This window comes from Salmo salar, chromosome ssa04 (assembly GCF_905237065.1).
Source record: "Salmo salar chromosome ssa04, Ssal_v3.1, whole genome shotgun sequence".
Lineage (NCBI taxonomy): Eukaryota > Metazoa > Chordata > Actinopteri > Salmoniformes > Salmonidae > Salmo > Salmo salar.
The window spans coordinates 53,070,708-53,083,586 of record NC_059445.1 but is presented as its reverse complement, the minus strand read 5'-3'; positions in this window follow the sequence as shown (position 1 = coordinate 53,083,586).

Sequence of the window (12,879 nt, the reverse complement as noted above, 5' to 3'; positions counted from 1 at the left end):
CAATCGGACAATGCTGTATTCATTCAAAAAGGTCTCGTGAACGCGTTTGCTGCGTTCACCTTTCTATTTGAAATGTGAAGTGAAATAGAAAGGTGAACACAGCGATCAGGTTGGTTCCATTATACAGTACCTCACATGTGACTCATCCACCAGGCTAGTTTACGCCCTGGACATTATATGCATCTAAGAAATAGAAAATAAGCAACAAATAATGTCAGTTTACATTAATTATGCTTCACAATTGGGATATCATATGAATGAAGTGGGTTACCTTCTGTATTTGTGCCCTAGACATGGGTTGCACCTCAAAGGCTATGGACTGTTTAGTTCTGAATTACACTAACTTAGAGTGGCATGGAAATACAATGACATTACTAAAGTAGGCAAATAATTAGTAGGAAGTTAGTAGAGATGGCATAATTAGTAGAGATGGCAATGTTGCCATTACTGTTACTGGAAAAAGGGGGCTTGATTTGTTGACATAACTGTAATCCAAAACCCAACCTTCATTTACTCGTTGTAAAGCACTGAGGTTCCAAACTCCGTTTTAGACGAGACTGACTTTAAGACCCAAATTATCCTATTTACACTTTGTAGTCAATTTTCACACTAGAATAAATGTTTCTGAATCATATCAATGCCACAAAGGGATTAGTTGGTTTATAGGGGCAGTCACACACACACACACACACACACACACACACACACACACACACACACACACACACACACACACACACACACACACACACACACACACACAAACACTGCCCCCTCCTGACACCCTCCCCCCCCCTCCTCCAGATAGGGTCCTAATGAGTCCTGTGGGTGTCTCATCACCTCCAAGCTCATATCAACAGTCATTATAACCTTGTTACCAACAACACACTCTTCTGTAGCAGGGAATTACAGAATAACATCATGGTTGTGTTTGTTTGCCTATTTCAAAATACAGTTTGTCTTCGTGTCAGTGGATGTACTGTGAATAATAATGATTTATTACATTTGTAAAGTGCTTTTCGTTATACAGAATAATCTCAAAAGTGCATAAAAGTATATTTTACTTTATTTGGGGACACAACTAGACAGGGCAACTGACACAAAGAACACACCTGACACTACAAAGTACAAGCACACCAAGGAGCACAGCTATCAACAGAAAATCTTCCTAAAGAGAAATGTCTTTAAGCCGTTAAAGGAGCCCAGAGTTTGTGGTGCCTTCAGGTGGTCCGTGAGTGCATTCCAGAGGCTGGGGGCAGTCGATACCCCAAGGAGCAGCGCTTGGTCCTGGGGGGCGGGGAGGAGCAGGCTATCGCTTGATCTGAGGGTGGTGTTATGGAGGGAGAGCAGTTCTTTTAAGATAAGGAAGGGCATTGCAATGAATACACTGGAAAGTCATCAGGAGGGTTTTTGAATTCAATACAGAATGAGATTGGGAGACAGTGCAGAGATGCCAGGATGGGGGGAGATGTGATGGTGTTTCCACACTCTCATCAAGATCCTGGCAGCGCTCTTCTAGATGTATTGGAGATTCTAGAGACTCCTGCCAGGGACCCAGAGGAAGAGTGTGTTGAAATGTATTATTTTTAAATTTTTTATTTCACCTTTATTTAACCAGGTAGACCAGTTCAGAACAAGTTCTCATTTACAACTCCGACCTGGCCAAGATAAAGCAAAGCAGTGCGACAAAAACAACACAGAGTAACACATGGGATAAACACACGTACAGTCAATAGCACAATAGAAAAATCTATATAGATTGCGTGCAAATGTAGTAACATTAGGGAGATAAGGCGATGAATAGGCCATAGTGGCAAAATATTTACAACTAGGGAATTAAACACTGGACTGATAGATGGGCAGAAGATGAATGTGCAAGTAGAGATACTGGGGTGCAAAGGAGCAAAAAATAAAATTAACAATATGGGGATGAGGTAGTTGGGTGGGCTATTTACAGATGGGCTGTGTACAGGTGCAATGATCGGTAAGCTGCTTTGACAGCTGATGCTTAAAGTTAGTGAGGGAGATAAGACTCCAGGTGAAGTGATTTTTGCAATTCGTTCCAGTCATTGGCAGCAGAGAACTGGAAGGAAAGGTGGCCAAAAGAGGAGTTGGCTTTGGGGATGACCAGTGAAATATACCTGCTGGAGTGCGTGCTACAGGTGTGTGCTGCTATGGTGACCAGTGAGCTGAGATAAGGCAGGGCTTTACCTAGCAAAGACTATTAGATGATCTGTAGCCAGTGGGGTTGGCGATGAATATGAAGTGAGGGCCAGCCAACGAGAGCATACAGGTTGCAGTGGTGGGTAGTATATGGGACTTTGGTGACAAAACGGATGGCACTGTGATAGACTACATCCAATTTTCTGAGTAGAGTGTTGGAGGCTACTTTGTAAATGACATCGCCGAAGTCGAGGATCGGTAGGATGGTCAGTTTTACGAGGGTGTGTTTGGCAGCATGAGTGAAGGATGCTTTGTTGCGAAATAGGAAGCCGATTCTAGATTTAATTTTGGATTGGAGATGCTTAATGTGAGTCTGGAAGGAGAGTTTACAGTCTAACCAGACACCTATGTATATGTAGTTGTCCACATATTCTAAGTCAGAACCGTCCAGAGTAGTGATGCTAGAAGGGCGGGCGGGTGCGGGCAGCAATCGGTTGAAGAGCATGCATTTCGTTTTACTTGTATTAAAGAGCAGTTGGAGGCCACGGAAGGACTGTTGTATGGCATTTAAGCTTGTCTGGAGGTTTGTTAACACAGTGTCCAGAGAAGGGCCAGAAGGATACAGAATGGTGTCGTCTGCATAGAGGTGGATCAAGAGAATCACCAGCAGCAAGAGCGACATCATTGTTGTATACAGAGAAAAGAGTCGGCCCGAGAACTTAACCCTGTGGCACCCCCATAGAGACTGCCACAACTCTAAGAAGTAGTTGGTGAACCAGGTGAGGCAGTCATTTGAGAAACCAAGGCTGTTGAGTCCTGCTGATAAGAATGCGGTGATTGACAGAGTCGAAAGCCTTGGCCAGGTCGATGAAGACGGCTGCACAGTACTGTCTTTTATCGATGGCGGTTATGATATCTTTTAGGACCTTGAGCGTGGCTGAGGTGCACCCATGACACGCTCGGAAACCAGATTGCGTAGCGGAGAAGGTACGGTGGGATTCGAAATGGTCGGTGATCTGATTGTTAACCTCTATGGGCTAGGTGGGACGCTTGCGTCCCACCTACTCAACAGCCAGTGTAATCCCGTGGCGCGATATTCAAATACCTTAGAAATGCTATTACTTCAATTTCTCAAACATATGACTATTTTACACCATTTTAAAGACTCTCGTTAATCTAACCACACTGTCCGATTTCAAAAAGGCTTTACAACGAAAGCAAAACATTAGATTATGTCAGCAGAGTACCCAGCCAGAAATATCAGACACCCATTTTTCAAGCTAGCATATAATGTCACATAAACCCAAACCACAGCTAAATGCAGCACTAACCTTTGATGATCTTCATCAGATGACAATCCTAGGACATTATGTTATACAATACATGCATGTTTTGTTCAATCAAGTTCATATTTATATCAAAAAACTGCTTTTTACATTAGCATGTGACTAGCATGTGACTAGCATTCCCACCGAACACTTCCGGTGAATTTACTAAATTACTCATGATAAACGTTCACAAAAAAACATAACAATTATTTTAAGAATTATAGATACAGAACTCCTTTATGCACTCGCTATGTCCGATTTTAAAATAGCTTTTCGGTGAAAGCACATTTTGCAATATTCTAAGTAGATAGCCCAGCCATCACGGCTAGCTATTTAGACATCTACCAAGTTTAGCCCTCACCAAAGTCAGATTTACTATTAGAAAAGTTTGATTACCTTTGCTGTTCTTCGTCAGAATGCACTCCCAGGACTTCTACTTCAATAACAAATGTTGGTTTGGTTCAAAATAATCCATAGTTATATCCAAATAGCGGCGTTTTGTTCGTGCGTTCAAGACACTATCCGAAGGGTAAACAAGGGTGACACGCCCGACGCGTTTCGTGACAAAAAATTTCAAAATATTCCATTACCGTACTTCGAAGCATGTCAACCGCTGTTTAAAATAAATTTTTATGCTATTTTTCTCGTAAAAAAGCGATAATATTCCGACCGGGAGTCGTTGTTTTCGTTCAAAGAGAGAGAAAGTAAACATGGTGTCGGCTCGTGCACGCGCCTCCAGTCTCATTGTCCTCAGATCGACCACTTACAAAATGCGCTAATGTTTTTCAGCCAGGGCCTGCAAAGCCACCATTCATCGTTCTGGCACCTTCTGAGAGCCTATGGGAGCGTTAGAAAATGTCACGTCATGCCAGAGATCCCCTGTTTTGGTTAGAGATGATCAAGAAGGCCATGAAATGGTCAGAGAGAGCGCTTCCTGTTTGGAATCTTCTCAGGTTTTGGCCTGCCAAATGAGTTCTGTCATACTCACAGACACCATTCAAACAGTTTTAGAAACTTTAGGGTGTTTTCTATCCAAATCACACAATTATATGCATATTCTAGTTACTGGGCAGGAGTAGTAACCAGATTAAATCGGGTATGTTTTTTATCCGGCCGTGCAAATACTGCCCCCTATCCCCAACAGGTTAACTTGGCTTTCGAAGACTTTAGAAAGGCAGGGTAGGATAGATATAGGTCTATAATAGTTTGGGTCTAGACTGTCTCCCCCTTTGAAGAGGGGGATGACCGCAGCAGCTTTCCAATCTTTCGGGAATAGGCAATAGTCCAGCCTTGAGGAAATAAAAGCATGGACAAGATTCTCTGAGTCAGACTGAGTGAGGGTGGGACGAAGTTTGGCAATGTTCTTCAGGTATTGAATGGCACTTTACACAGTTGTTTGATGTGGCTGCCAAAGGTCAGGGAGGATTCAAGCTTAAGTGATACACACAAGTGTTTGAGAGTTAACCTGGGGCAGCATGTAGCGTGTGGAGTCCTTAGGGTGTGTGTACTTGCATGAGTCTGTTTGATGTAATAACTCATTAAGAGAGGTGATGGCCCCAGGTGTCTGCATTGAACATTCTCTGAAGTGAAGACTAATAGGGCAGTGCCAACATAAACACACTTTACCTACTAATTAAAATCACACTAACTATAATGAACCCGTATGACCTCACTATCACATACACAAAACAAACACATGAACGCACACACTGCATGCTGCCACAGGTTCATTGGGGAATGGCCAACTCCCCTCTCTCTGTATCTCTGGCACCCCTTCTCTTGCTCATTAAACCTCGCTGTCTCTTTGGAAAATAATGCAAATTAAGCCTTAATCTTATAATTCCAGTATACAACAAACTGACTAAAACTATAAGGGCACAGGGCGAGACCCAGATGCGGACACTGGAGGCAGATGGTTCGAGTCTCTGATATTTATTAGTATCCAAGGGGCAGGCAAGAGAATGGTCATGGACAGGCAAAAAGATCATAACAAGGTCAGAGTCCAGGAGGTACAGAGTGGCAGGCAGGCTCGAGGTCAGGGCAGGCAGTATGGTCAGGCAGGCGGGTTCAGAGTCAGGGCAGGCAAGGGTCAAAACCGGGAGGACTATCAAAAGAGAGAGAAGAAAAAGCAGGAGCACGGAAAAAACACGCTGGTTGACTTGTCAAGACGAGACGAACTGGCACAGAGAGACAAAAAACACAGGGATAAATACACCAGGGAAAATAAGCGACACCTGGAGGGGGTGGAGACAGTCACAAGGACAGGTGAAACAGATCAGGACGTGACAAAAACATGACTTGTGCTTTGTGTGCAGTGAGTGTTCCCTCTGCTGTTGATGTGTGTGGCCCTCCCAAAGGCAGATACAATATTCGGCACAGAGCTATAGTTACAGATGTAGGAGCTTAATTTCAGGCAGTTTTTTAGAGCAGGAAAATAATGCTGCAGCAACAGGAAATGTGAATTATTATGTGGATTATAATTGATGGAATTTTTATTTAGGGGTTGATACGTTTTTCTTTATGACAAATTAGGTCGGAAATTTGAGAGTGGAAATGACCAACTTTAGAAGTTTGTCAGCAACAAAAGAGTGATCATATTAAGATCCTACATCTGTACCTACATCTGTACCTACATGTGAACTACCCTTCAGATTCATTCCCCCACCATATCCAAATGGAAGTCTACAGGTTTTAACATTCACTGTGTTTCCAGAACTAGACCTACTTTCTAAATAATTTCATCATATAGCTCCGATACAGGTCACTGCCTCAGTAAGTTCTTTAAATCTATATCTCTCTAATGATAAACCTTGTTAAATCCATCAGTTATTGTGTTGAAAGGGTCAGTGCTCCTGTAGGTTGTCTAACTCTCAATGGTTCTATTGAATCGGTGTTTGAAATCATACTGCCACTCTGTGAAGGGGGATTTCGACCTTGAGATGGTTCTCAGCAGGTTCTTGCTTACTCCTTAATAACTCTGCTAAGATTCAGTCTTAGCAGAGGGTGCCAGAGGAGGAGAAACAGCCATGCTGCACTTCTGCCCTGATTACCACCAGAGCCTGATCCCTTGACTCAGAATCCTGCTCCCTCTCTCTCTTTCCTTCCCTCTCTGGTTGTCTGTCTGCTTCTTTCTACCTCTTTCTATACTTTGCCTTTCCTCCTGAACTGACCCTTTCTCCTACTGCTACATTCTTAAGTGTACATGTGTCAACTATGAAATACAACAAAATACCTTTGCTTTACATTGTCTTTATTACCTGTAAAGTAATCAGAGAGTTCTGTAATGACATAACGATTCGAGAGGACCCTTTATGTCATTACAGCACTAAGAGTATTCCAATCACATAGTGAAAAGCAGCAAGCCAGTGAAGGTGTCCAGTACGCAAAGCCTGGTTGAAAAGACATCAGTATGATTTATTATAGTGTCATGCATCTTCATGACGCCCAGCTCACATGGCCTAATTAGACACTATATTTGTTGTATATAAAAATAAAATGATCATACTTATATATACACACAGGTACATACGTACTTACATGCATACACTGAGTGTACAAAACATTAGGAACAACTGCTCTTTCCATGACATACACTGACCAGGTGAATCCAGGTGAAAGCTATGATCCTCTTATTGATGTCACCTGTTAAATCCACTTCAATCAGTGTAGATGAGGAGACAGGTTAAAAAATGATTTTTAAACCTTGAGACAATTGAGACATGGATTGTGTATGTGTGCCATTCAGAGGCTGGGTGAATGGGCAAGACAAAATATTTAAGTGCCTTTGAACAGGGTATGGTATTAGGTGCCAGGCGCACCAATTTGAGTGTGTCAAGAACTGCAACGCTGCTGGGTTTTTACGCTCAACAGTTTCTTGTGTGTATCAAGAATGGTCCACCACAAAAAGGACCTCCAGCCAACTTGACAAAACTGTGGGACACACTGGAGTTAACATGGGCCAGCATCCCTGTGGAATGTTTTCAACACCTTGTAGAGTGCATACCGAAACTAATTGAAGTTGTTCTGAGGGCAAAAGGGTTGGAGAAACTCAATATTAGGAAGGTGGTTATGTATGGTATACAGTGGCTTGCGAAAGTATTCACCCCCCTTGGTATTTTCCTATTTTGTTGCCTTACAACCTGGAATTAAAATAGATTTATTGGGGGGTTGTATCATTATATTTACACAACATGCCAACCACTTTGAAGATGCAAATTCTTTTTTACTGTGAAACAAACAAGAAATAAGACAGATCCTGCAACCACGGAGAGGTAAATACCTGTCTATTTATGGAAAAATTGCCCTGATTAACTCCTTAGTCATATCTCAGTTTACTCACTTACTTATGGCGCTGCCTACTCCTGATGATTCGTTTTTAAAATCATATGAGCAAAAAAATATTTCACTTTAACTGGGACGCTAAACCAGACAAAATAAAACGAGCCTATCTATATAATGAATATGAATTAGGTGGGTTGAGATTATTAAATATAAAAGCACTAAAACTCTCTCTAAAAGCTTCACTTATTCAAAAGTTTTATTTGAACCCTAAATGGTTCTCAAGTAGATTACCAAGAAAAGCTCATTCATTGTTTAAAAATAGTATTTTTGCCTTTGTGCAGATTGTCAATTCTCATTTTCGATTAATTGAAAATTATACTTTTTTCAAAGTATCTCCCTTTTTCAAACAAGCATTGCAGAGCTGGCTACAATTTCAATTTCATCCCCCTGAAAAGATAGAACACATTTTATGGCTGAACTCAAATGTACTGGTTGATAAAATACCTGTATTTATTGGAAAGATGGAATGGTAGAGTTATGTCCTTCATGAACTTATCAGAATTATATGGAAAGGTCTGTTCAATCGAAGAGTACAACCAATTGATTACAGCATTGCCCCAAAAATTGAGGAGGCAGGTGGCAGCGGGAGGAGGTAGGGAACTGGTCTGTCTGCCCAATATAAAGGATCAAAACTGGCGGAGGAATAAAAATTGCATAAATTGGAAATACCAGTTTAATTTGAGGACCAGGATGTTGACAACTGTGCAGTACAGATTGCAAAATTGTTGGGTAGAGATTTTTGATGTACCGATTCCATGGTATGAGTTGATGTATAAAACAACGCAAGATTCAAGACTTTGTGCTTTTCAGCTAAAATTATTATATAGAATTATTTCCACCAACAAAAAGTTGAATATTTGGGGCATAAAATCATCAAAGCTCTGCAGATTTTGTTGTGAGGATACAGAATCAATAGACTATTTATTTTGGTATTGCCTTCAGGTAGCCTGTTTCTGGTCTCATGTTCAAGAATGGCTGAAAATGCATAGCATTGATCAAAAATTGACCCTAGAAATAGTACCGTAAGGAGATCTGGAGAGACCAGGTTAGTCAATTACTAATATACTAATACTCTTAGTAAAAGTATTTATCTTCAACTCGCAATCTGTGGATTCTATTCGATTAGATAGATTGAAATTGTATGTTAAACATCACAGTATAGTTGAAAGATATGTGTTGTGTAGAAACCCGAAGTGGGTGGCCAGCAGAGATAGATGGGATGGGCTGAGGGAAGCTGAGGGTTGGTATGTGGAATTGGAGACAAGTGGGAGTGGAGTTACTGTGTGAGAGATATAATGATGGTCAAAGATAAAAGTAAGAAAAAAATCGAATAAAAAGTCCAAATAAAACATAATAAAAAGTACATTTGAATGACACTAAGTGGCAATGATTTTACAACTAATGCCGGTTTACCTGAGGCTGATGCCGTGCAGGTGTTTATACACATGGATATACACACACTCTCATTCAAAAAAACACATACAAGAACACACACATACATTGCTGTTATGATTTTAGTTGTCCTTGATGTCCTTTGTTTTAAATGTATTGTTTTGTTTTATTTTTTTGCATTTTTTATTTTTGCATTGTTGTTTGCTGTTTTCTTCTGTCTTTTCCTTTTTCTCTTTAGTTCATTCTCTTGGTTGTTGGTGCATTGGGGGGTTCTTGGGGGTGGGGAATGGAATTAATTGTATTTTTATATATTGTTTTCTTCCTGGGGGGGACTGTGGGAGGGGTCTCGAATGGTTGAGGGACAGCTATTGGGGAACTGTGTGGGGATCTTCGAGGATTTGGGTTCACATTTTTTTGGCCTGGTGGTAGATCGATCAACATGCCCTTGAGCAGGGCATTGACCCTGGATGCTTCTGTGTGTCGCTCTGAATGGGAATCTGTTGGATAACTGGTATGATGTAGTTATTGAACGGCTTCACTGCAGGTATATTGTATGTTTTGAATATTCAATAAATAAAAAAGATATGAGACAAAAAAACTGAAAACTAGAGTGTGCATAACTATTCCCTCCCCCAAAGTCAATACTTTGTAGAGCCACCTTTTTTGCAGCAATTACAGCTGCAAGTCTCTTGGGGTATGTCTCTATAAGCTTGGCACATCTAGCCACTGGGATTTTTGCCCATTCTTCAAGGCAAAACTGTTCCAGCTCCGTCAAGTTGGATGGGTTTCGCTGGTGTACAGCATTCTTTAAGTCATACCACAGATCCTCAATTGGATTGAGGTCTGAGCTTTGACTAGGCCATTCCAAGACATTTAAATGTTTCCCCTTAAACCACCCGAGTGTTGCTTTAGCAGTAAGCTTAGGGTCATTGTCCTGCTGGAAGGTGAACCTCCATTCCAGTCTCAAATCTCTGGAAGACTGAAACAGGTTTCCCTCAAGAATTTCCCTGTATTTAGTGCCATCCATCATTCCTTCAATTCTGACCAGTTTCCCAGTCCCTGCCGATGAAAAACATCGCCAAAGCATGATGCTGCCACCACCATGCTTCACTGTGGGGATGGAGTTCTCAGGGTGATGAGATGTGTTGGGTTTGTGCCAGGCATAGCCTTTTTCTTGATGGACAAAATGCTCAATTTTAGTCTCATCTGACCAGAGTACATTCTTCCATATGTTTGGGGAGTCTCCCACATGCCTTTCGGCGAACGTGTTTGCTTATGTATTTAGTTAAGCAATGTTTCTTTTCTGGCAACTCTTCCGTAAAGCCCAGCTCTGTGGAGTGTACGGCTTAAAGTGGTCCTGTGGACAGATACTCCAATTTCCACTGTGCTTTGCAGGTCCTTCAGGGTTATCTTTTGTCTCTTTGTTGCCTCTCTGATTAATGCCCTCCTTGCCTGGTCCGTGAGTTTTGGTGGGCGGCCCTCTCTTGGCAGGTTTGTTGTGGTGCCATATTCTTTTCATTTTTTAATAATGGATTTAATGGTGCTCCGTGGGATTTTCAAAGTTTCAGATATTTTTTTTAACTCAACCCTGATTTCTACTTCTCCACAACATTGTCCCTGACCTGTTTGGAGAGCTCCTTGGTCTTCATGGTGCCGCTTGCTTGGTGGTGCGCTTGCGTAGTGGTGTTGCAGACTCTGGGGCCTTTCAGAACAGGTGTATATATACTGAGATCATGTGACACTTAGATTGCACACAGGTGGACTTTATATAACTAATTATGTGACTTCTGAAGGTAATTGGTTGCACCAGATCTTACTTAGGGGCTTCATAGCAAAGGGGGTGAGTACATATGCACGCACCACTTTTCATTTTTTTTATTTTTGAGAATTTTTTGAAACAAGTAATTTTTTTAATTTCCCTTCACCAATTTTGAATATTTTGTGTATGTCCATTACATGAAATCCAAATAGGTTGTAATGCAACAAAATAGTAAAATCACCAAGGGGGTTTAATACTTTTGCAAGGGACTGTACTTAGTGTACATACCTACATATGTATTATGGACATACACATGTGTATTCCTACTGAAATGAATACAATTGAAACACAAAAACAAAAACCTTTCTGCTATACAACTTCTCTTGTAGCGTCTTCCATGCTTTGGATTTTTTGTTGTTGTTAATGATTAATAAGAGTGGTGTGGTTGGGGTAGATCCTCATCAAGGACCTCTGAGCAGAAAAAGGTGATCTGGAGCGTAGTGGCCCTCTTGAAGAGTGGTGTGATGGGTCAGATCTGCAGCTAAGAGAGTCAGTGAATTGCAACTTTATCAATTTGTGATTTTAAAAGAAAACTAGAAAAGGATATTCCTGAAGAAACTTTTTGGACTCAGCTGGCTAAAGTATTTCCATGGTTCTAGTTGAAGACGTTTGTAGCAGTTATAACTTAGAGATGTCTTCAAAAAAGTTGCTCATATACATACTTTGCATCCTCCTCCACCACTGCGGTCAGGGGCATATTTTAGGACTTTCCAGAGGTCCTGCAACACATCAACCTCCTGAGTTATCTGGCTTTTAATGACACTGTAAGCATAAAAAGATAAGAAAATAAATAAACGATTGGCATTATGTGGTCATGCAGTACACGACAGAACTGTAACGCATAGTAAATAAAAGCAAAAATGTCTCATTGGCTAGGTCAAATGTCTCAACTGCTCACATTTACTTACCAAATAGAATGGAGCACAAAGGAGTGGTAGCAAAGGCATGTTTGCTCCTCTGTCCCTTCATATTGAATTGGGACATTCATTCATTGGTAGTCTGAAATATTTTAAGAAAGAGGATATCAAAAAGTAGACTGTAGTTAGATATATATACACTGCTCAAAAAAATGAAGGGAACACTTAAACAACACAATGTAACTCCAAGTCAATCACACTTCTGTGAAATCAAACTGTCCACTTAGGAAGCAACACTGATTGACAATAAATTTCACATGCTGTTGTGCAAATGGAATAGACAACAGGTGTAATTTATAGGCAATTAGCAAGACACCCCCAATAAAAGAGTGGTTCTGCAGGTGGGGGCCACAGACCACTTCTCAGTTCCTATGCTTCCTGGCTGATGTTTTGGTCACTTTTGAATGCTGGCGGTGCTTTCACTCTAGTGGTAGCATGAGACGGAGTCTACAACCCACACAAGTGGCTCAGGTAGTGCAGCTCATCCAGGATGGCACATCAATGCGAGCTGTGGCAAGAAGGTTTGCTGTGTCTGTCAGCGTAGTGTCCAGAGCATGGAGACGCTACCAGGAGACAGGCCAGTACATCAGGAGACGTGGAGGAGGCCGTAGGAGGGCAACAACCCAGCAGCAGGACCGCTACCTCCGCCTTTGTGCAAGGAGGAGCAGGAGAAGCACTGCCAGAGCCCTGCAAAATGACCTCCAGCAGGCCACAAATGTGCATGTGTCTGCTCAAACGGTCAGAAACAGACTCCATTAGGGTGGTATGAGGGCCCGACGTCCACAGGTGGGGGTTGTGCTTACAGCCCAACACCGTGCAGGGCGTTTGGCATTTGCCAGAGAACACCAAGATTGGCAAATTCGCCACTGGCACCCTGTGCTCTTCACAGATGAAAGCAGGATCACACTGAGCACATGTG